We start from the raw sequence: 25,471 nt of genomic DNA, 5'->3' as shown, positions 1-25,471 counted from the left end.
CCAATGCAGAGGGTAAAGAAAAACAACAGCTTAAAATGTACCTCATGTCCAGTACGAGGATCGAACACACGACCTTGGCGTTATTACCACCACGCTCTAACCAACTGAGCTAACCGGCCACTTGCAAAGAAGTAACATTTTTAGGATGCACAGAGCCTCGGCCAGTGCTGGAGCGTAAACGAGCAGAGTCCACCAACAGCATAGCCTGACAAGACTGGACCATCTTGGTTGCTCCTTGTGGCAAATCATAAAGGTTCGGGAATTACCTCAAATGGTAGAGTGCTTGCTTAGCATGCGAGAGGTAGTGGGATCGATGCCCACATTCTCCAAAAAACAATTTTTTTTTGTGCATCCAAGAAAGCTCCAGTTCACACTTCATGCAGTTTTGTCTAACTACAACCTACTGTCATGTAACAATGACAGGCAACTTTCATGTAACACTGATGTCACAATGTCAGATGAAAACGAATGACATTACTTACTATCAGAGGAGCAGCGTAGCACACACAATTGATGCCCACAAACAAAGCTGTGGAAAGTTATCTTGAAGCCAATGCAGAGGGTAAAGAAAAACAACAACTTAAAATGTACCTCATGGCCAGTACGGGGATCGAACCCACGACCTTGGCGTTATCAGCGCCACGCTCTAACCAACTGAGCTAACCGGCCGCTTGCAAAGGAGTAACATTTTTAGGATGCACAGAGCCTCGGCCAGTGCTGGCGCTTAAACAAGCAAGTCCACCAACAGCATAGCCTGACATGACTGGACCATCTTGGTTGCTCCTTGTGGCAAATCATAAAGGCTGGGGAATTAGCTCAAATGGTAGAGTGCTTGCTTAGCATATGAGAGGTAGTGGGATCGATGCCCACATTCTCCAAAAAACATTTTTTTTTTGTGCATCCAAGAAAGCTCCAGTTCACACTTCATGCAGTTTTGTCTAACGACAACCTACTGTCATGTAACAATGACAGGCAACTTTCATGTAACACTGATGTCACAATGTCAGATGAAAACGAATGACATGACTTACTATCAGAGGAGCAGCGTAGCACACACAATTGATGCCCACAAACAAAGCTGTGGGAAGTTTCCTTGAAGCCAATGCAGAGGGTAAAGAAAAACAACAACTTAAAATGTACCTCATGGCCAGTACGGGGATCGAACCCACGACCTTGGCGTTATTAGCACCATGCTCTAACCAACTGAGCTAACCGGCCGCTTGTAAAGGATCAACATTTTTAGGATGCACAGAGCCTCGGCCAATGCTGGCGCGTAAACGAGCAAGTCCACCAACAGCATAGCCTGACAAGCCTGGACCCTCTTGGTTGCTCCTTGTGGCAACTCATAAAGGCTGGGGAATTAGCTCAAATGGTAGAGTGCTTGCTTAGCATGCGAGAGTTAGTGGGATCGATGCCCACATTCTCCAAAAAACACAATTTTTTGTGCATCCAAGAAAGCTCCAGTTCACACTTCATGCAGTTTTGTCTAACTAGAACCTACTGTCATGTAACAATGACAAGCAACTTTCATGAAACACTGATGTCACAATGTCAGATGAAAACGAATGACATGACTTACTATCAGAGGAGCAGCGTAGCACACACAATTGATGCCCACAAACAAAGCTGTGGGAAGTTTCCTTGAAGCCAATGCAGAGGGTAAAGAAAAACAACAACTTAAAATGTACCTCATGGCCAGTACGGGGATCGAACCCACGACCTTGGCGTTATTAGCACCATGCTCTAACCAACTGAGCTAACCGACCGCTTGTAAAGGATCAACATTTTTAGGATGCACAGAGCCTCGGCCAATGCTGGCGCGTAAACGAGCAAGTCCACCAACAGCATAGCCTGACAAGACTGGACCCTCTTGGTTGCTCCTTGTGGCAACTCATAAAGGCTGGGGAATTAGCTCAAATGGTAGAGTGCTTGCTTAGCATGCGAGAGTTAGTGGGATCGATGCCCACATTCTCCAAAAAACACAATTTTTTGTGCATCCAAGAAAGCTCCAGTTCACACTTCATGCAGTTTTGTCTAACTAGAACCTACTGTCATGTAACAATGACAAGCAACTTTCATGAAACACTGATGTCACAATGTCAGATGAAAACGAATGACATGACTTACTATCAGAGGAGCAGCGTAGCACACACAATTGATGCCCACAAACAAAGCTGTGGGAAGTTTCCTTGAAGCCAATGCAGAGGGTAAAGAAAAACAACAACTTAAAATGTACCTCATGGCCAGTACGGGGATCGTACCCACGACCTTGGCTTTATTAGCACCATGCTCTAACCATCTGAGCTAACCGGCCGCTTGTAAAGGATCAACATTTTTAGGATGCACAGAGCCTCGGCCAGTGCTGGCGCGTAAACGCGCAAGTCCACCAACAGCATAGCCTGACAAGACTGGACCATCTTGGTTGCTGCTTGTTGCAAAACATAAAGGCTGGGGAATTAGCTCAAATGGTAGAGTGCTTGCTTAGCATGCGAGAGGTAGTGGGATCGATGCCCACATTCTCCAAAAAACAATTTTTTTTTGTGCATCCAAGAAAGCTCCAGTTCACACTTCATGCAGTTTTGTCTAACTACAACCTACTGTCATGTAACAATGACAAGCAACTTTCATGTAACACTGATGTCACAATGTCAGATGAAAACGAATGACATAACTTACTATCAGAGGAGCAGCGTAGCACACACAATTGATGCCCACAAACAAAGCTGTGGGAAGTTTCCTTGAAGCCAATGCAGAGGGTAAAGAAAAACAACAACTTAAAATGTATCTCATGGCCAGTACGGGGATCGTACCCACGACCTTGGCTTTATTAGCACCATGCTCTAACCATCTGAGCTAAACGGCCGCTTGTAAAGGATCAACATTTTTAGGATGCACAGAGCCTCGGCCAGTGCTGGCGCGTAAACGAGCAAGTCCACCAACAGCATAGCCTGACAAGACTGGACCATCTTGGTTGCTCCTTGTTGCAAATCATAAAGGTTGGGGAATTAGCTCAAATGGTAGAGTACTTGCTTAGCATGCGAGTGGTAGTGGGATCGATGCCCACATTCTCCAAAAAACAATTTTTTTTTGTGCATCCAAGAAAGCTCCAGTTCACACTTCATGCAGTTTTGTCTAACTACAACCTACTGTCATGTAACAATGACAAGCAACTTTCATGTAACACTGATGTCACAATGTCAGATGAAAACGAATGACATAACTTACTATCAGAGGAGCAGCGTAGCACACACAATTGATGCCCACAAACAAAGCTGTGGGAAGTTTCCTTGAAGCCAATGCAGAGGGTAAAGAAAAACAACAACTTAAAATGTACCTCATGGCCAGTACGGGGATTCAACCCACGACGTTGGCGTTATTAGCACCACGCTCTAACCAACTGAGCTAACCGGCCGCTTGGAAAGGAGCAACATTTTTAGGATGCACAGAGCCTCGGCCAGTGCTGGCGCGTAAACGAGCAAGTCCACCAACAGCATAGCCTGACAAGACTGGACCATCTTGGTTGCTCCTTGTGGCAAATCATAAACGCTGGGGAATTAGCTCAAATGGTAGAGTGCTTGCTTAGCATGCGAGAGGTAGTGGGATCTATGACCACATTCTCCAAAAAACACAATTTTTTTTTGTGCATCCAAGAAAGCTCCAGTTCACACTTCATGCAGTTTTGTCTAACTACAACCTACTGTCATGTAACAATGACAAGCAACTTTCATGTAACACTGATGTCACAATGTCAGATGAAAACGAATGACATACCTTACTATCAGAGGAGCAGCGTAGCACACACAATTGATGCCCACAAACAAAGCTGTGGGAAGTTTTCTTGAAGCCAATGCAGAGGGTAAAGAAAAACAACAACTTAAATTGTACCTCATGGCCAGTACGGGGATCGAACACACGACCTTGGCGTTATTAGCACCACGCTCTAACCAACTGCGCTAACCGGCCACTTGCAAAGGAGGAATATTTTTAGGATGCACAGAGCCTCGGCCAGTGCTGGCGCGTAAACGAGCAAGTCCACCAACAGCATAGCCTGACAAGACTGGACCATCTTGGTTGCTCCTTGTGGCAAATCATAAACGCTGGGGAATTAGCTCAAATGGTAGAGTGCTTTCTTAGCATGCGAGAGGTAGTGGGATCTATGACCACATTCTCCCAAAAACATTTTTTTTTTGTGCATCCAAGAAAGCTCCAGTTCACACTTCATGCAGTTTTGTCTAACGACAACCTACTTTCATGTAACAATGACAAGCAACTTTCATGTAACACTGATGTCACAATGTCAGATGAAAACGAATGACATGACTTACTTTCAGAGGAGCAGCGTAGCACACACAATTGATGCCCACAAACAAAGCTGTGGGAAGTTTTCTTGAAGCCAATGCAGAAGGTAAAGAAAAACAACAACTTAAAATATACCTCATGGCCAGTACGGGGATCGAACAAACGACATTGGCGTTATTAAAACCACGCTCACCAACTGAGCTAACCGGCCGCTTTCAAAGAAGTAACATTTTTAGGATGCACAGAGCCTCGGCCAGTGCTGGCGCGTAAACGAGCAAGTCCACCAACAGCATAGCCTGACAAGACTGGACCATCTTGGTTGCTCCTTGTGGCAAATCATAAACGTTAGGGAATTAGCTCAAATGGTAGAGTGCTTGCTTAGCATGCGAGAGGTAGTGGGATCTATGACCACATTCTCCAAAAAACACAATTTTTTTTGGTGCATCCAAGAAAGCTCCAGTTCACACTTCATGCAGTTTTGTCTAACGACAACCTACTGTCATGTAACAATGACAAGCAACTTTCATGTAACACTGATGTCACAATGTCAGATGAAAACGAATGACATGACTTACTATCAGAGGAGCAGCGTAGCACACACAATTGATGCCCACAAACAAAGCTGTGGGAAGTTTCCTTGAAGCCAATGCAGAGGGTAAAGAAAAACAACAACTTAAAATGTACCTCATGGCCAGTACGGGGATCGTACCCACGACCTTGGCTTTATTAGCAACATGCTCTAACCATCTGAGCTAACCGGCCGCTTGTAAAGGATCAACATTTTTAGGATGCACAGAGCCTCGGCCAGTGCTGGCGCGTAAACGCGCAAGTCCACCAACAGCATAGCCTGACAAGACTGGACCATCTTGGTTGCTGCTTGTTGCAAAACATAAAGGCTGGGGAATTAGCTCAAATGGTAGAGTGCTTGCTTAGCATGCGAGAGGTAGTGGGATCGATGCCCACATTCTCCAAAAAACAATTTTTTTTTGTGCATCCAAGAAAGCTCCAGTTCACACTTCATGCAGTTTTGTCTAACTACAACCTACTGTCATGTAACAATGACAAGCAACTTTCATGTAACACTGATGTCACAATGTCAGATGAAAACGAATGACATAACTTACTATCAGAGGAGCAGCGTAGCACACACAATTGATGCCCACAAACAAAGCTGTGGGAAGTTTCCTTGAAGCCAATGCAGAGGGTAAAGAAAAACAACAACTTAAAATGTATCTCATGGCCAGTACGGGGATCGTACCCACGACCTTGGCTTTATTAGCACCATGCTCTAACCATCTGAGCTAAACGGCCGCTTGTAAAGGATCAACATTTTTAGGATGCACAGAGCCTCGGCCAGTGCTGGCGCGTAAACGAGCAAGTCCACCAACAGCATAGCCTGACAAGACTGGACCATCTTGGTTGCTCCTTGTTGCAAATCATAAAGGTTGGGGAATTAGCTCAAATGGTAGAGTGCTTGCTTAGCATGCGAGTGGTAGTGGGATCGATGCCCACATTCTCCAAAAAACAATTTTTTTTTGTGCATCCAAGAAAGCTCCAGTTCACACTTCATGCAGTTTTGTCTAACTACAACCTACTGTCATGTAACAATGACAAGCAACTTTCATGTAACACTGATGTCACAATGTCAGATGAAAACGAATGACATAACTTACTATCAGAGGAGCAGCGTAGCACACACAATTGATGCCCACAAACAAAGCTGTGGGAAGTTTCCTTGAAGCCAATGCAGAGGGTAAAGATAAACAACAACTTAAAATGTACCTCATGGCCAGTACGGGGATCGAACACACGACCTTGGCTTTATTAGCCCCACACTCTAACCAACTGCGTTAACCGGCCACTTGCAAAGGAGTAATATTTTTAGGATGCACAGAGCCTCGGCCAGTGCTGGCGCGTAAACGAGCAAGTCCACCAACAGCATAGCCTGACAAGACTGGACCATCTTGGTTGCTCCTTGTGGCAAATCATAAAGGCTGGGGAATTAGCTCAAATGGTAGAGTGCTTGCTTAGCATGCGAGAGGTAGTGGGATTGATGCCCACATTCTCCAAAAAACAATATTTTTTTGTGGATCCAAGAAAGCTCCAGTTCACACTTCATGCAGTTTTGTCTAACGACAACCTACTGTCATGTAACAATGACAGGCAACTTTCATGTAACACTGATGTCACAATGTCAGATGAAAACGAATGACATGACTTACTTTCAGAGGAGCAGCGTAGCACACACAATTGATGCCCACAAACAAAGCTGTGGGAAGTTTTCTTGAAGCCAATGCAGAGGGTAAAGAAAAACAACAACTTAAAATGTACCTCATGGCCAGTACGGGGATTCAACCCACGACGTTGGCGTTATTAGCACCACGCTCTAACCAACTGAGCTAACCGGCCGCTTGGAAAGGAGCAACATTTTTAGGATGCACAGAGCCTCGGCCAGTGCTGGCGCGTAAACGAGCAAGTCCACCAACAGCATAGCCTGACAAGACTGGACCATCTTGGTTGCTCCTTGTGGCAAATCATAAACGCTGGGGAATTAGCTCAAATGGTAGAGTGCTTGCTTAGCATGCGAGAGGTAGTGGGATCTATGACCACATTCTCCAAAAAACACAATTTTTTTTTGTGCATCCAAGAAAGCTCCAGTTCACACTTCATGCAGTTTTGTCTAACTACAACCTACTGTCATGTAACAATGACAAGCAACTTTCATGTAACACTGATGTCACAATGTCAGATGAAAACGAATGACATACCTTACTATCAGAGGAGCAGCGTAGCACACACAATTGATGCCCACAAACAAAGCTGTGGGAAGTTTTCTTGAAGCCAATGCAGAGGGTAAAGAAAAACAACAACTTAAATTGTACCTCATGGCCAGTACGGGGATCGAACACACGACCTTGGCGTTATTAGCACCACGCTCTAACCAACTGCGCTAACCGGCCACTTGCAAAGGAGTAATATTTTTAGGATGCACAGAGCCTCGGCCAGTGCTGGCGCGTAAACGAGCAAGTCCACCAACAGCATAGCCTGACAAGACTGGACCATCTTGGTTGCTCCTTGTGGCAAATCATAAACGCTGGGGAATTAGCTCAAATGGTAGAGTGCTTTCTTAGCATGCGAGAGGTAGTGGGATCTATGACCACATTCTCCCAAAAACATTTTTTTTTTGTGCATCCAAGAAAGCTCCAGTTCACACTTCATGCAGTTTTGTCTAACGACAACCTACTTTCATGTAACAATGACAAGCAACTTTCATGTAACACTGATGTCACAATGTCAGATGAAAACGAATGACATGACTTACTTTCAGAGGAGCAGCGTAGCACACACAATTGATGCCCACAAACAAAGCTGTGGGAAGTTTTCTTGAAGCCAATGCAGAAGGTAAAGAAAAACAACAACTTAAAATATACCTCATGGCCAGTACGGGGATCGAACAAACGACATTGGCGTTATTAAAACCACGCTCACCAACTGAGCTAACCGGCCGCTTTCAAAGAAGTAACATTTTTAGGATGCACAGAGCCTCGGCCAGTGCTGGCGCGTAAACGAGCAAGTCCACCAACAGCATAGCCTGACAAGACTGGACCATCTTGGTTGCTCCTTGTGGCAAATCATAAACGTTAGGGAATTAGCTCAAATGGTAGAGTGCTTGCTTAGCATGCGAGAGGTAGTGGGATCTATGACCACATTCTCCAAAAAACACAATTTTTTTTGGTGCATCCAAGAAAGCTCCAGTTCACACTTCATGCAGTTTTGTCTAACGACAACCTACTGTCATGTAACAATGACAAGCAACTTTCATGTAACACTGATGTCACAATGTCAGATGAAAACGAATGACATGACTTACTATCAGAGGAGCAGCGTAGCACACACAATTGATGCCCACAAACAAAGCTGTGGGAAGGTTCCTTGAAGCCAATGCAGAGGGTAAAGAAAAACAACAACTTAAAATGTACCTCATGGCCAGTACGGGGATTCAACCCACGACGTTGGCGTTATTAGCACCACGCTCTAACCAACTGAGCTAACCGGCCGCTTGGAAAGGAGCAACATTTTTAGGATGCACAGAGCCTCGGCCAGTGCTGGCGCGTAAACGAGCAAGTCCACCAACAGCATAGCCTGACAAGACTGGACCATCTTGGTTGCTCCTTGTGGCAAATCATAAACGCTGGGGAATTAGCTCAAATGGTAGAGTGCTTGCTTAGCATGCGAAAGGTAGTGGGATCGATGCCCACATTCTCCAAAAAACACAATTTTTTTTTGTGCATCCAAGAAAGCTCCAGTTCACACTTCATGCAGTTTTGTCTAACTACAACCTACTGTCATGTAACAATGACAAGCAACTTTCATGTAACACTGATGTCACAATGTCAGATGAAAACGAATGACATACCTTACTATCAGAGGAGCAGCGTAGCACACACAATTGATGCCCACAAACAAAGCTGTGGGAAGTTTTCTTGAAGCCAATGCAGAGGGTAAAGAAAAACAACAACTTAAATTGTACCTCATGGCCAGTACGGGGATCGAACACACGACCTTGGCGTTATTAGCACCACGCTCTAACCAACTGCGCTAACCGGCCACTTGCAAAGGAGTAATATTTTTAGGATGCACAGAGCCTCGGCCAGTGCTGGCGCGTAAACGAGCAAGTCCACCAACAGCATAGCCTGACAAGACTGGACCATCTTGGTTGCTCCTTGTGGCAAATCATAAACGCTGGGGAATTAGCTCAAATGGTAGAGTGCTTTCTTAGCATGCGAGAGGTAGTGGGATCTATGACCACATTCTCCCAAAAACATTTTTTTTTTGTGCATCCAAGAAAGCTCCAGTTCACACTTCATGCAGTTTTGTCTAACGACAACCTACTTTCATGTAACAATGACAAGCAACTTTCATGTAACACTGATGTCACAATGTCAGATGAAAACGAATGACATGATTTACTTTCAGAGGAGCAGCGTAGCACACACAATTGATGCCCACAAACAAAGCTGTGGGAAGTTTTCTTGAAGCCAATGCAGAAGGTAAAGAAAAACAACAACTTAAAATATACCTCATGGCCAGTACGGGGATCGAACAAACGACATTGGCGTTATTAAAACCACGCTCACCAACTGAGCTAACCGGCTGCTTTCAAAGAAGTAACATTTTTAGGATGCACAGAGCCTCGGCCAGTGCTGGCGCGTAAACGAGCAAGTCCACCAACAGCATAGCCTGACAAGACTGGACCCTCTTGGTTGCTCCTTGTGGCAAATCATACAGGCTCGGGAATTAGCTCAGATGGTAGAGTGCTTGCTTAGCATGCGAGAGGTAGTGGGATTGATGCCCACATTCTCCAAAAAACACAATTTTTTTGTGGATCCAAGAAAGCTCCAGTTCACACTTCATGCAGTTTTGTCTAACGACAACCTACTGTCATGTAACAATGACAGGCAACTTTCATGTAACACTGATGTCACAATGTCAGATGAAAACGAATGACATGACTTACTTTCAGAGGAGCAGCGTAGCACACACAATTGATGCCCACAAACAAAGCTGTGGGAAGTTTCCTTGAAGCCAATGCAGAGGGTAAAGAAAAACAACAACTTAAAATGTACCTCATGGCCAGCACGGGGATCGAACCCAGGACCTTGGCGTTATTAGCACCATGCTCTAACCAACTGAGCTAACTGGCCGCTTGTAAAGGATCAACATTTTTAGGATGCACAGAGCCTCGGCCAGTGCTGGCACGTAAACGAGCAAGTCCAACAACAGCATAGCCTGACAAGACTGGACCATCTTGGTTGCTCCTTGTTGCAAATCATAAAGGCTGGGGAATTAGCTCAAATGGTAGACTGCTTGCTTAGCATGCGAGAGGTAGTGGGATCGATGCCCACATTCTCCAAAAAACAATTTTTTTTTGTGCATCCAAGAAAGCTCCAGTTCACACTTCATGCAGTTTTGTCTAACTACAACCTACTGTCATGTAACAATGACAAGCAACTTTCATGTAACACTGATGTCACAATGTCAGATGAAAACGAATTACATAACTTACTATCAGAGGAGCAGCGTAGCACACACAATTGATGCCCACAAACAAAGCTGTGGGAAGTTTTCTTGAAGCCAATGCAGAGGGTAAAGATAAACAACAACTTAAAATGTACCTCATGGCCAGTACGGGGATCGAACACACGACCTTGGCGTTATTAGCACCACGCTCTAACCAATTGCGCTAACCGGCCACTTGCAAAGGAATAACATTTTTAGGATGCACAGAGCCTCGGCCAGTGCTGGCGCGTAAACGAGCAAGTCCACCAACAGCATAGCCTGACAAGACTGGACCATCTTGGTTGCTCCTTGTGGCAAATCATAAAGGCTGGGGAATTAGCTCAAATGGTAGAGTGCTTGCTTAGCATGCGAGAGGTAGTGGGATTGATGCCCACATTCTCCAAAAAACACAATTTTTTTGTGGATCCAAGAAAGCTCCAGTTCACACTTCATGCAGTTTTGTCTAACGACAACCTACTGTCATGTAACAATGACAGGCAACTTTCATGTAACTGATGTCACAATGTCAGATGAAAACGAATGACATGACTTACTTTCAGAGGAGCAGCGTAGCACACACAATTGATGCCCACAAACAAAGCTGTGGGAAGTTTTCTTGAAGCCAATGCAGAGGGTAAAGAAAAACAACAACTTAAAATGTACCTCATGGCCAGTACGGGGATTCAACCCACGACCTTGGTGTTATTAGCACCACGCTCTAACCAACTGAGCTAACCGGCCGCTTGCAAAAGAGCAACATTTTTAGGATGCACAGAGCCTCGGCCAGTGCTGGCACGTAAACGAGCAAGTCCACCAACAGCATAGCCTGACAAGACTGGACCATCTTGGTTGCTCCTTGTGGCAAATCATAAACGCTGGGGAATTAGCTCAAATGGTAGAGTGCTTGCTTAGCAGGCGAGAGGTAGTGGGATCTATGACCACATTCTCCAAAAAACATTTTTTTTTTGTGCATCCAAGAAAGCTCCAGTTCACACTTCATGCAGTTTTGTCTAACGACAACCTACTGTCATGTAACAATGACAAGCAACTTTCATGTAACACTGATGTCACAATGTCCGATGAAAACGAATGACACGACTTACTTTCAGAGGAGCAGCGTAGCACACACAATTGATGCCCACAAAGAAAGCTGTGGGAAGTTATCTTGAAGCCAATGCAGAGGGTAAAGAAAAACAACAACTTAAAATGTACCTCATGGCCAGTACGGGGATTCAACCCACGACCTTGGCGTTATTAGCACCACGCTCTAACCAACTGAGCTAACCGGCCGCTTGCAAAGGGGCAACATTTTTAGGATGCACAGAGCCTCGGCCAGTGCTGGCGCGTAAACGAGCAAGTCCACCAACAGCATAGCCTGACAAGACTGGACCATCTTGGTTGCTCCTTGTGGCAAATCATAAACGCTGGGGAATTAGCTCAAATGGTAGAGTGCTTGCTTAGCATGCGAGAGTTAGTGGGATCTATGACCACATTCTCCAAAAAACTATTTTTTTTTGTGCATCCAAGAAAGCTCCAGTTCACACTTCATGCAGTTTTGTCTAACGACAACCTACTGTCATGTAACAATGACAAGCAACTTTCATGTAACACTGATGTCACAATGTCCGATGAAAACGAATGACATGACTTACTTTCAGAGGAGCAGCGTAGCACACACAATTGATGCCCACAAACAAAGCTGTGGGAAGTTTTCTTGAAGCCAATGCAGAAGGTAAAGAAAAACAACAACTTAAAATGTACCTCATGGCCAGTACGGGGATCGAACCCGCGACCTTGGCGTTATCAGCACCATGCTCTAACCAACTGAGCTAACCGGCCGCTTGTAAAGAATCAACATTTTTAGGATGCACAGAGCCTCGGCCAGTGCTGGCGCGTAAACGAGCAAGTCCACCAACAGCATAGCCTGACAAGACTGGACCATCTTGGTTGCTCCTTGTTGCAAGTCATAAAGGCTGGGGAATTAGCTCAAATGGTAGAGTGCTTGCTTAGCATGCGAGAGGTAGTGGGATCGATGCCCACATTCTCCAAAAAACAATTTTTTTTTGTGCATCCAAGAAAGCTCCAGTTCACACTTCATGCAGTTTTGTCTAACTACAACCTACTGTCATGTAACAATGACAAGCAACTTTCATGTAACACTGATGTCACAATGTCAGATGAAAACGAATGACATGACTTACTATCAGAGGAGCAGCGTAGCACACACAATTGATGCCCACAAACAAAGCTGTGGGAAGTTTCCTTGAAGCCAATGCAGAGGGTAAAGATAAACAACAACTTAAAATGTACCTCATGGCCAGTACGGGGATTCAACCCACGACCTTGGCGTTATTAGCACCACGCTCTAACCAACTGAGCTAACCGGCCGCTTGCAAAGGAGCAACATTTTTAGGATGCACAGAGCCTCGGCCAGTGCTGGCGCGTAAACGAGCAAGTCCACCAACAGCATAGCCTGACAAGACTGGACCATCTTGGTTGCTCCTTGTGGCAAATCATAAACTCTGGGGAATTAGCTCAAATGGTAGAGCGCTTGCTTAGCATGCGAGAGGTAGTGGGATCTATGACCACATTCTCCAAAAAACTATTTTTTTTTGTGCATCCAAGAAAGCTCCAGTTCACACTTCATGCAGTTTTGTCTAACGACAACCTACTGTCATGTAACAATGACAAGCAACTTTCATGTAACACTGATGTCACAATGTCCGATGAAAACGAATGACATGACTTACTTTCAGAGGAGCAGCGTAGCACACACAATTGATGCCCACAAACAAAGCTGTGGGAAGTTTCCTTGAAGCCAATGCAGAGGGTAAAGAAAAACAACAACTTATAATGTACCTCATGGCCAGTACGGGGATCGAACAAACGACCTTGGCGTTATTAACACCACGCTCTAACCAACTGAGCTAACCGGCCGCTTTCAAAGAAGTAACATTTTTAGGATGCACAGAGCCTCGGCCAGTGCTGGCGCGTAAACGAGCAAGTCCACCAACAGCATAGCCTGACAAGACTGGACCATCTTGGTTGCTCCTTGTGGCAAATCATAAAGGTTTGGGAATTAGCTCAAATGGTAGAGTACTTGCTTAGCATGCGAGAGGTAGTGGGATCGATGCCCACATTCTCCAAAAAACACAATTTTTTTTTGTGCATCCAAGAAAGCTCCAGTTCACACTTCATGCAGTTTTGTCTAACTACAACCTACTGTCATGTAACAATGACAAGCAACTTTCATGTAACACTGATGTCACAATGTCAGATGAAAACGAATGACATGACTTACTATCAGAGGAGCAGCGTAGCACACACAATTGATGCCCACAAACAAAGCTGTGGGAAGGTTCCTTGAAGCCAATGCAGAGGGTAAAGAAAAACAACAACTTAAAATGTACCTCATGGCCAGTACGGGGATCGAACCCACGACCTTGGCGTTATTAGCACCATGCTCTAACCAACTGAGCTAACCGGCCGCTTGTAAAGAATCAACATTTTTAGGATGCACAGAGCCTCGGCCAGTGCTGGCGCGTAAACGAGCAAGTCCACCAACAGCATAGCCTGACAAGACTGGACCATCTTGGTTGCTCCTTGTTGCAAATCATAAAGGCTGGGGAATTAGCTCAAATGGTAGAGTGCTTGCTTAGCATGTGAGAGGTAGTGGGATCGATGCCCACATTCTCCAAAAAACAATTTTTTTTTGTGCATCCAAGAAAGCTCCAGTTCACACTTCATGCAGTTTTGTCTAACTACAACCTACTGTCATGTAACAATGACAAGCAACTTTCATGTAACACTGATGTCACAATGTCAGATGAAAACGAATGACATGACTTACTATCAGAGGAGCAGCGTAGCACACACAATTGATGCCCACAAACAAAGCTGTGGGAAGTTTCCTTGAAGCCAATGCAGAGGGTAAAGAAAAACAACAACTTAAAATGTACCTCATGGCCAGTACGGGGATCGAACACACGACCTTGGCTTTATTAGCACCACGCTCTAACCAACTGCGCTAACCTGCCACTTGCAAAGGAGTAATATTTTTAGGATGCACAGACCCTCGGCCAGTGCTGGCGCGTAAACGAGCAAGTCCACCAACAGCATAGCCTGACAAGACTGGACCATCTTGGTTGCTCCTTGTGGCAAATCATAAAGGCTGGGGAATTAGCTCAAATGGTAGAGTGCTTGCTTAGCATGCGAGAGGTAGTGGGATTGATGCCCACATTCTCCAAAAACCACAATTTTTTTGTGGATCCAAGAAAGCTCCAGTTCACACTTCATGCAGTTTTGTCTAACGACAACCTACTGTCATGTAACAATGACAGGCAACTTTCATGTAACACTGATGTCACAATGTCAGATGAAAAAGAATGACATGACATACTTTCAGAGGAGCAGCGTAGCACACACAATTGATGCCCACAAACAAAGCTGTGGGAAGTTTTCTTGAAGCCAATGCAGAGGGTAAAGAAAAACAACAACTTAAAATGTACCTCATGGCCAGTACGGGGATTCAACCCACGACCTTGGCGTTATTAGCACCACGCTCTAACCAACTGAGCTAACCGGCCGCTTGCAAAGGAGCAACATTTTTAGGATGCACAGAGCCTCGGCCAGTGCTGGCACGTAAACGAGCAAGTCCACCAACAGCATAGCCTGACAAGACTGGACCATCTTGGTTGCTCCTTGTGGCAAATCATAAACGCTGGGGAATTAGCTCAAATGGTAGAGTGCTTGCTTAGCATGCGAGAGGTAGTGGGATCTATGACCACATTCTCCAAAAAACACAATTTTTTTTTGTGCATCCAAGAAAGCTCCAGTTCACACTTCATGCAGTTTTGTCTAACTACAACCTACTGTCATGTAACAATGACAAGCAACTTTCATGTAACACTGATGTCACAATGTCAGATGAAAACGAATGACATGACTTACTATCAGAGGAGCAGCGTAGCACACACAATTGATGCCCACAAACAAAGCTGTGGGAAGGTTCCTTGAAGCCAATGCAGAGGGTAAAGAAAAACAACAACTTAAAATGTACCTCATGGCCAGAACGGGGATCGAACCCACGACTTTGGCGTTATTAGCAACATGCTCTAACCAACTGAGCTAACCGCCCGCTTGTAAAGAATCAACATTTTTAGGATGCACAGAGCCTCGGCCAGTGCTGGCGCGTAAACGAGCAAGTCCACCAACAGCATAGCCTGACAAGACTGGACCATCTTGGTTGCTCCTTGTGGCAAATCATAAAGGCTGGGGAATTAGCTCAAATGGTAGAGTGCTTGCTTAGCATGCGAGAGGTAGTTGGATTGATGCCCACATTCTCCAAAAAACACCATTTTTTTGTGGATCCAAGAAAGCTCCAGTTCACACTTCATGCAGTTTTGTCTAACGACAACCTATTGTCATGTAACAATGACAGGCAACTTTCATGTAACACTGATGTCACAATGTCAAATGAAAACGAATGACATGACTTACTTTCAGAGGAGCAGCGTAGCACACACAATTGATGCCCACAAACAAAGCTGTGGGAAGTTTTCTTGAAGCCAATGCAGAAGGTAAAGAAAAACAACAACTTAAAATGTACCTCATAGCCAGTACGGGGATCAAACCCATGACCTTGGCATTCTTAGCGCCACGCTCTAACCAACTGAGCTAACCGGCCGCTTGCAAAGGAGCAACATTTTTAGGATGCACAGAGCCTCTGCCAGTGCTGGCGCGTAAACGAGCAAGTCCACCAACAGCATAGCCTGACAAGACTGGACCATCTTGGTTGCTCCTTGTGGCAAATCATAAACGCTGGGGAATTAGCTCAAATGGTAGAGTGCTTGCTTAGCATGCGAGAGGTAGTGGGATCTATGACCACATTCTCCAAAAAACACAATTTTTTTTTGTGCATCCAAGAAAGCTCCAGTTCACACTTCATGCAGTTTTGTCTAACTACAACCTACTGTCATGTAACAATGACAAGCAACTTTCATGTAACACTGATGTCACAATGTCAGATGAAAACGAATGACATGACTTACTATCAGAGGAGCAGCGTAGCACACACAATTGATGCCCACAAACAAAGCTGTGGGAAGGTTCCTTGAAGCCAATGCAGAGGGTAAAGAAAAACAACAACTTAAAATCTACCTCATGGCCAGTACGGGGATCGAACCCACGACCTTGGCGTTATTAGCAACATGCTCTAACCAACTGAGCTAACCGGCCGCTTGTAAAGAATCAACATTTTTAGGATGCACAGAGCCTCGGCCAGTGCTGGCGCGTAAACGAGCAAGTCCACCAACAGCATAGCCTGACAAGACTGGACCATCTTGGTTGCTCCTTGTGGCAAATCATAAAGGCTGGGGAATTAGCTCAAATAGTAGAGTGCTTGCTTAGCATGCGAGAGGTAGTTGGATTGATGCCCACATTCTCCAAAAAACACAATTTTTTTGTGGATCCAAGAAAGCTCCAGTTCACACTTCATGCAGTTTTGTCTAACGACAACCTATTGTCATGTAACAATGACAGGCAACTTTCATGTAACACTGATGTCACAATGTCAAATGAAAACGAATGACATGACTTACTTTCAGAGGAGCAGCGTAGCACACACAATTGATGCCCACAAACAAAGCTGTGGGAAGTTTTCTTGAAGCCAATGCAGAAGGTAAAGAAAAACAACAACTTAAAATGTACCTCATAGCCAGTACGGGGATCAAACCCATGACCTTGGCATTATTAGCGCCACGCTCTAACCAACTGAGCTAACCGGCCGCTTGCAAAGGAGCAACATTTTTAGGATGCACAGAGCCTCTGCCAGTGCTGGCATGTAAACGAGCAAGTCCACCAACAGCATAGCCTGACATGACTGGACCATCTTTGTTGCTCCTTGTGGCAAATCATAAAGGCTGGGGAATTAGCTCAAATGGTAGAGTGCTTGCTTAGCATGCGAGAGGTAGTGGGATCGATGCCCACATTCTCCAAAAAACATTTTTTTTTTTTGTGCATCCAAGAAAGCTCCAGTTCACACTTCATGCAGTTTTGTCTAACTACAACCTACTGTCATGTAACAATGACAAGCAACTTTCATGTAACACTGATGTCACAATGTCAGATGAAAACGAATGACATGACTTACTTTCAGAGGAGCAGCGTAGCACACACAATTGATGCCCACAAACAAAGCTGTGGGAAGTTTTCTTGAAGCCAATGCAGAGGGTAAAGAAAAAAAAACAACTTAAAATGTACCTCATGGCCAGTACGGGGATTGAACCCACGACCTTGGCTTTATTAGCACCACGCTCTAACCAAATGAGCTAACCGGACGCTTGCAAAGGAGCAACATTTTTAGGATGCACAGAGCCTCGGCCAGTGCTGGCGCGTAAACGAGCAAGTCCACCAACAGCATAGCCTGACAAGACTGGACCATCTTGGTTGCTCCTTGTGGCAAATCATAAACGCTGGGGAATTAGCTCAAATGGTAGAGTGCTTGCTTAGCATGCGAGAGGTAGTGGGATCGATGCCCACATTCTCCAAAAAAGATTTTTTTTTTGTGCATCCAAGAAAGCTCCAGTTCACACTTCATGCAGTTTTGTCTAACTACAACCTACTGCCATGTAACAATGACAAGCAACTTTCATGTAACACTGATGTCACAATGTCAGATGAAAACGAATGACATGACTTACTATCAGAGGAGCAGCGTAGCACACACAATTGATGCCCACAAACAAAGCTGTGGGAAGTTTCCTTGAAGCCAATGCAGAGGGTAAAGAAAAACAACAACTTAAATTGTACCTCATGGCCAGTACGGGGATCGAACCCACGACCTTGGCGTTATTAGCACCATGCTCTAACCAACTGAGCTAACCGGCCGCTTGTAATGGAACAACATTTTTAGGATGCAGAGAGCCTCGGCCAGTGCTGGCGCGTAAACGAGCAAGTCCACCAACAGCATAGCCTGACAAGACTGGACCATCTTTGTTGCTCCTTGTGGCAAATCATACAGGCTGGGGAATCAGCTCAGATGGTAGAGTGCTTGCTTAGCATGCGAGAGGTAGTGGGATTGATGCCCACATTCTCCAAAAAACACAATTTTTTTGTGGATCCAAGAAAGCTCCAGTTCACACTTCATGCAGTTTTGTCTAACGACAACCTACTGTCATGTAACAATGACAGGCAACTTTCATGTAACACTGATGTCACAATGCCAGATGAAAACGAATGACATGACTTACTTTCAGAGGAGCAGCGTAGCACACACAATTGATGCCCACAAACAAAGCTGTGGAAAGTTTTCTTGAAGCCAATGCAGAGGGTAAAGAAAAACAACAACTTAAGATGTACCTCATGGCCAGTACTGGGATCGAACCCACGACCTTGGCGTTATTAGCGCCACGCTCTAACCAACTGAGCTAACCGGCCGCTTGCAAAGGAGAAACATTTTTAGGATGCACAGAGCCTCGGCCAGTGCTGGCGCGTAAACGAGCAAGTCCACCAACAGCATAGCCTGACATGACTGGACCATCTTGGTTGCTCCTTGTGGCAAATCATAAAGGCTGGGGAATTAGCTCTAATGGCAGAGTGCTTGCTTAGCATGCGAGAGGTAGTGGGATCGATGCCCACATTCTCCAAAAAACATTTTTTTTTTGTGCATCCAAGAAAGCTCCAGTTCACACTTCATGCAGTTTTGTCTAACTACAACCTACTGTCATGTAACAATGACAAGCAACTTTCATGTAACGCTGATGTCACAATGTCAGATGAAAACGAATGACATGACTTACTATCAGAGGAGCAGCGTAGCACACACAATTGATGCCCACAAACAAAGCTGTGGGAAGTTTCCTTGAAGCCAATGCAGAGGGTAAAGAAAAACAACAACTTAAAATGTACCGCATGGCCAGTATGGGGATTGAACCCACGACCTTGGCGTTATTAGCACCACGCTCTAACCAACTGAGCTAACCGGCCGCTTGCAAAGAAGCAACATTTTTAGGATGCACAGAGCCTCGGCCAGTGCTGGCGCGTAAACGAGCAAGTCCACCAACAGCATAGCCTGACAAGACTGGACCATCTTTGTTGCTCCTTGTGGCAAATCATACAGGCTGGGGAATTAGCTCAGATGGTAGAGTGCTTGCTTAGCATGCGAGAGGTAGTGGGATTGATGCCCACATTCTCCAAAAAACACAATTTTTTTGTGGATCCAAGAAAGCTCCAGTTCACACTTCATGCAGTTTTGTCTAACGACAACCTACTGTCATGTAACAATGACAGGCAACTTTCATGTAACACTGATGTCACAATGCCAGATGAAAACGAATGACATGACATACTTTCAGAGGAGCAGCGTAGCACACACAATTGATGCCCACAAACAAAGCTGTGGAAAGTTTTCTTGAAGCCAATGCAGAGGGTAAAGAAAAACAACAACTTAAAATGTACCTCATGGCCAGTACTGGGATCGAACCCACGACCTTGGCGTTATTAGCGCTACGCTCTAACCAACTGAGCTAACCGGCCGCTTGCAAAGGAGAAACATTTTTAGGATGCACAGAGCCTCGGCCAGTGCTGGCGCGTAAACGAGCAAGTCCACCAACAGCATAGCCTGACATGACTGGACCATCTTGGTTGCTCCTTGTGGCAAATCATAAAGGCTGGGGAATTAGCTCTAATGGCAGAGTGCTTGCTTAGCATGCGAGAGGTAGTGGGATCCATGCCCACATTCTCCAAAAAACAATTTTTTTTTGTGCATCCAAGAAAGCTCCAGTTCACACTTCATGCAGTTTTGTCTAACTACAACCTACTGTCATGTAACAATGACAAGCAACTTTCATGTAACACTGATGTCACAATGTCAGATGAAAATGAATGACATGACTTACTATCAGAGGAGCAGCGTAGCACACACAATTGATGCCCACAAACAAAGCTGTGGGAAGTTTCCTTGAAGCCAATGAAGAGGGTAAAGAAAAACAACAGCTTAAAATGTACCTCATGGCCAGTACGGGGATCGAACCCACGACCTTGGCTTTATTAGCACCACGCTCTAACCAACTGAGCTAACCGGCCGCTTGCAAAGGAGCAACATTTTTAGGATGCACAGAGCCTCGGCCAGTGCTGGCGCGTAAACGAGCAAGTCCACCAACAGCATAGCCTGACAAGACTGGACCATCTTTGTTGCTCCTTGTGGCAAATCATACAGGCTGGGGAATTAGCTCAGATGGTAGAGTGCTTGCTTAGCATGCGAGAGGTAGTGGGATTGATGCCCACATTCTCCAAAAAACACAATTTTTTTGTGGATCCAAGAAAGCTCCAGTTCACACTTCATGCAGTTTTGTCTAACGACAACCTACTGTCATGTAACAATGACAGGCAACTTTCATGTAACACTGATGTCACAATGCCAGATGAAAACGAATGACATGACATACTTTCAGAGGAGCAGCGTAGCACACACAATTGATGCCCACAAACAAAGCTGTGGAAAGTTTTCTTGAAGCCAATGCAGAGGGTAAAGAAAAACAACAACTTAAAATGTACCTCATGGACAGTACTGGGATCGAACCCACGACCTTGGCGTTATTAGCACCACGCTCTAACCAACTGAGCTAACCGGCCGCTTGCAAAGGAGAAACATTTTTAGGATGCACAGAGCCTCGGCCAGTGCTGGCGCGTAAACGAGCAAGTCCACCAACAGCATAGCCTGACATGACTGGACCATCTTGGTTGCTCCTTGTGGCAAATCATAAAGGCTGGGGAATTATCTCTAATGGCAGAGTGCTTGCTTAGCATGCGAGAGGTAGTGGGATCGGTGCCCACATTCTCCAAAAAACATTTTTTTTTTGTGCATCCAAGAAAGCTCCAGTTCACACTTCATGCAGTTTTGTCTAACTACAACCTACTGTCATGTAACAATGACAAGCAACTTTCATGTAACACTGATGTCACAATGTCAGATGAAAACGAATGACATGACTTACTATCAGAGGAGCAGCGTAGCACACACAATTGATGCCCACAAACAAAGCTGTGGGAAGTTTCCTTGAAGCCAATGCAGAGGGTAAAGAAAAACTACAGCTTATAATGTACCTCATTGCCAGTACGGGGATCGAACCCACGACCTTGGCGTTATTAGAACCACGCTGTAACCAACTGAGCTAACCGGCCGCTTGCAAAGGAGCAACATTTTTAGGATGCACAGAGCCTCGGCCAGTGCTGGCGCGTAAACGAGCAAGTCCACCAACAGCATAGCCTGACAAGACTGGACCATCTTGGTTGCTCCTTGTGGCAAATCATAAAGGCTGGGGAATTAGCTCAAATGGTAGAGTGCTTGCTTAGCATGCGAGAGGTAGTGGGATTGATGCCCACATTCTCCAAAAAACACAATTTTTTTGTGGATCCAAGAAAGCTCCAGTTCACACTTCATGCAGTTTTGTCTAACGACAACCTACTGTCATGTAACAATGACAAGCAACTTTCATGTAACACTGATGTCACAATGTCAGATGAAAACGAATGACATGACTTACTTTCAGAGGAGCAGCGTAGCACACACAATTGATGCCCACAAACAAAGCTGTGGGAAGTTTCTTGAAGCCAATGCAGAGGGTAAAGAAAAACAACAACTTAAAATGTACCTCATGGCCAGTACGGGGATTGAACCCACGACCTTGGCGTTATTAGCACCACGCTCTAACCAACTGAGCTAACCGGCCACTTGCAAAGGAGCAACATTTTTAGGATGCACAGAGCCTCGGCCAGTGCTGGCGCGTAAACGAGCAAGTCCACCAACAGCATAGCCTGACAAGACTGGACTATCTTGGTTGCTCCTTGTGGCAAATCATAAAGGCTGGGAAATTAGGTCAAATGGTAGAGTGCTTTCTTAACATGCGAGAGGTAGTCGGATCGATGCCCACATTCTCCAAAAAACATTTTTTTTTTGTGCATCCAAGAAAGCTCCAGTTCACACTTCATGCAGTTTTGTCGAACTACAACCTACTGTCATGTAACAATGACAAGCAACTTTCATGTAACACTGATGTCACAATGTCAGATGAAAACGAATGACATGACTTACTATCAGAGGAGCAGCGTAGGACACACAATTGATGCCCACAAACAAAGCTGTGGGAAGTTTCCTTGAAGCCAATGCAGAGGGTAAAGAAAAACAACAACTTAAAATGTACCTCATGGCCAGTACGGGGATCGAACCCACAACCTTGGCGTTATTAGCACCATGCTCTAACCAACTGAGCTAACCGTCCGCTTGTAAAGGATCAAAATTTTTAGGATGCACAGAGCCTCGGCCAGTGCTGGCGCGTAAACGAGCAAATCCACCAACAGCATAGCCTGACAAGACTGGACCCTCTTGGTTGCTCCTTGTGGCAAATCATACAGCCTGGGGAATTAGCTCAAATGGTAGAGTGCTTGCTTAGCATGCGAGAGGTAGTGGGATCGATGCCCACATTCTCCAAAAAATACAATTTTTTTGTGGATCCAAGAAAGCTCCAGTTCACACTTCATGCAGTTTTGTCTAACTACAACCTACTGTGATGTAACAATGACAAGCAACTTTCATGTAACACTGATGTCACAATGTCAGATGAAAACGAATGACCTGACTTACTATCAGAGGAGCAGCGCAGCACACACAATTGATGCCCACAAACAAAGCTGTGGGAAGTTTCCTTGAAGCCAATGCAGAAGGTAAAGAAAAACAACAACTTAAAATGTACCTCATGGCCAGTACGGGGATCGAACCCACGACGTTGGCGTTATTAGCACCACGCTCTAACCAACTGAGCTAAACTGCCGCTGGAAAAGGAGTAACATTTTTAGGATGCACAGAGCCTCGGCCAGTGCTGGCGCGTAAACGAGCAAGTCCACCAACAGCATAGCCTGACAAGACTGGACCATCTTGGTTGCTCCTTGTGGCAAATCATAAAGGCTCGGGAATTTGCTCAAATGGTAGAGTGCTTGCTTAGCATGCGAGAGGTAGTGGGATTGATGCCCACATTCTCCAAAAAACACAATTTTTTTGTGGATCCAAGAAAGCTCCAGTTCACACTTCATGCAGTTTTGTCTAACGACAACCTACTGTCATGTAACAATGACAGGCAACTTTCATGTAACACTGATGTCACAATGTCAGATGAAAACGAATGACATGACTTACTATCAGAGGAGCAGCGTAGCACACACAATTGATGCCCACAAACAAAGCTGTGGGAAGTTTCCTTGAAGCCAATGCAGAGGGTAAAGAAAAACAACAACTTAAAATGTACCTCATGGCCAGTACTGGGATCGAACCCACGACCTTGGCGTTATTAGCGCCACGCTCTAACCAACTGAGCTAACCGTCCGCTTGCGAAGGAGAAACATTTTTAGGATGCACAGAGCCTCGGCCAGTGCTGGCGCGTAAACGAGCAAGTCCACCAACAGCATAGCCTGACATGACTGGACCATCTTGGTTGCTCCTTGTGGCAAATCATAAAGGCTGGGGAATTAGCTCAAATGGCAGAGTGCTTGTTTAGCATGCGAGAGGTAGTGGGATCGATGCCCACATTCTCCAAAAATCATTTATTTTTTGTGCATCCAAGAAAGCTCCAGTTCACACTTCATGCAGTTTTGTCTAACTACAACCTACTGTCATGTAACAATGACAGGCAACTTTCATGTAACACTGATGTCACAATGTCAGATGAAAACGAATGACATGACTTACTATCAGAGGAGCAGCGTAGCACACACAATTGATGCCCACAAACAAAGCTGTGGGAAGTTTCCTTGAAGCCAATGCAGAGGGTAAAGAAAAACAACAGCTTAAAATGTACATCATGGCCAGTACGGGGATCGAACCCACAACCTTGGCGTTATTAGCACCACGCTCTAACCAACTGAGCTAACCGGCCGCTTGCAAAGGAGCAACATTTTTAGGATGCACAGAGCCTCGGCCAGTGCTGGCGCATAAACGAGCAAGTCCACCAACAGCATAGCCTGACAAGACTGGACCATCTTGGTTGCTCCTTGTGGCAAATCATAAAGGCTGGGGAATTAGCTCAAATGGTAGAGTGCTTGCTTAGCATGCGAGAGGTAGTGGGATTGATGCCCACATTCTCCAAAAAACACAATTTCTTTGTGGATCCAAGAAAGCTCCAGTTCACACTTCATGCAGTTTTGTCTAACGACAACCTACTGTCATGTAACAATGACAAGCAACTTTCATGTAACACTGATGTCACAATGTCAGATGAAAACGAATGACATGACTTACTATCAGAGGAGCAGCGTAGGACACACAATTGATGCCCACAAACAAAGCTGTGGGAAGTTTCCTTGAAGCCAATGCAGAGGGTAAAGAAAAACAACAACTTATAATGTACCTCATGGCCAGTACGGGGATCGAACCCACAACCTTGGCATTATTAGCACAATGCTCTAACCAACTGAGCTAACTGTCCGCTTGTAAAGGATCAACATTTTTAGGATGCACAGAGCCTCGGCCAGTGCTGGCGCGTAAACGAGCAAGTCCACCAACAGCATAGCCTGACAAGACTGGACCCTCTTGGTTGCTCCTTGTGGCAAATTATAAAGGCTCGGGAATTAGCTCAAATGGTAGAGTGCTTGCTTAGCATGTGAGAGGTAGTGGGATTGATGCCCACATTCTCCAAAAAACACAATTTTTTTGTGGATCCAAGAAAGCTCCAGTTCACACTTCATGCAGTTTTGTCTAACGACAACCTACTGTCATGTAACAATGACAGGCAACTTTCATGTAACACTGATGTCACAATGTCAGATGAAAAAAAATGACATGACTTACTTTCAGAGGAGCAGCGTAGCACACACAATTGATGCCCACAAACAAAGCTGTGGGAAGTTTCCTTGAAGCCAATGCAGAGGGTAAAGAAAAACAACAACTTAAAATGTACCTCAAGGCCAGTACGGGTATCAAAACCACGACCTTGGCGTTATTAGCACCATGCTCTAACTAACGGAGCTAACAGTCCGCTTGCAAAGGAGTAACATTTTTAGGATGCACAGAGCCTCGGCCAGTGCTGGCGCGTAAACGAGCAAGTCCACCAACAGCATAGCCTGA

The 25,471-nt window shown here is 45.1% G+C and overlaps 10 non-coding genes across 10 annotated transcripts; all 10 read right to left on the bottom strand.

Annotated features, from left to right (window-relative positions):
- Nucleotides 1-595: 595 nt before the first annotated feature.
- On the bottom strand, nt 596-669 carry trnai-gau (transfer RNA isoleucine (anticodon GAU)). The gene has a single exon. It is a non-coding gene; the product is annotated as a tRNA-Ile (tRNA).
- Nucleotides 670-1,144: 475 nt separating this feature from the next.
- On the bottom strand, nt 1,145-1,218 carry trnai-aau (transfer RNA isoleucine (anticodon AAU)). The gene has a single exon. It is a non-coding gene; the product is annotated as a tRNA-Ile (tRNA).
- Nucleotides 1,219-1,692: 474 nt separating this feature from the next.
- Nucleotides 1,693-1,766, bottom strand: trnai-aau (transfer RNA isoleucine (anticodon AAU)). Its single transcript has one exon. It is a non-coding gene; the product is annotated as a tRNA-Ile (tRNA).
- Nucleotides 1,767-12,124: 10,358 nt separating this feature from the next.
- Nucleotides 12,125-12,198, bottom strand: trnai-gau (transfer RNA isoleucine (anticodon GAU)). The gene has a single exon. It is a non-coding gene; the product is annotated as a tRNA-Ile (tRNA).
- Nucleotides 12,199-13,773: 1,575 nt separating this feature from the next.
- On the bottom strand, nt 13,774-13,847 carry trnai-aau (transfer RNA isoleucine (anticodon AAU)). The gene has a single exon. It is a non-coding gene; the product is annotated as a tRNA-Ile (tRNA).
- Nucleotides 13,848-15,971: 2,124 nt separating this feature from the next.
- Nucleotides 15,972-16,045, bottom strand: trnal-aag (transfer RNA leucine (anticodon AAG)). Its single transcript has one exon. It is a non-coding gene; the product is annotated as a tRNA-Leu (tRNA).
- Nucleotides 16,046-18,172: 2,127 nt separating this feature from the next.
- Nucleotides 18,173-18,246, bottom strand: trnai-aau (transfer RNA isoleucine (anticodon AAU)). Its single transcript has one exon. It is a non-coding gene; the product is annotated as a tRNA-Ile (tRNA).
- Nucleotides 18,247-19,270: 1,024 nt separating this feature from the next.
- Nucleotides 19,271-19,344, bottom strand: trnai-aau (transfer RNA isoleucine (anticodon AAU)). Its single transcript has one exon. It is a non-coding gene; the product is annotated as a tRNA-Ile (tRNA).
- A 2,670-nt stretch (nt 19,345-22,014) lies between these two features.
- On the bottom strand, nt 22,015-22,088 carry trnai-aau (transfer RNA isoleucine (anticodon AAU)). The gene has a single exon. It is a non-coding gene; the product is annotated as a tRNA-Ile (tRNA).
- A 2,122-nt stretch (nt 22,089-24,210) lies between these two features.
- trnai-aau (transfer RNA isoleucine (anticodon AAU)) lies at nt 24,211-24,284 on the bottom strand. The gene has a single exon. It is a non-coding gene; the product is annotated as a tRNA-Ile (tRNA).
- Between the last annotated feature and the right edge of the window lie 1,187 nt (nt 24,285-25,471).

This window comes from Salvelinus fontinalis, unplaced genomic scaffold (assembly GCF_029448725.1).
Source record: "Salvelinus fontinalis isolate EN_2023a unplaced genomic scaffold, ASM2944872v1 scaffold_0099, whole genome shotgun sequence".
Taxonomy (NCBI): Eukaryota; Metazoa; Chordata; class Actinopteri; order Salmoniformes; family Salmonidae; genus Salvelinus; species Salvelinus fontinalis.
Note: the sequence above shows the minus strand (reverse complement) of the source record. Positions and strands in the feature narration are given on the sequence as shown.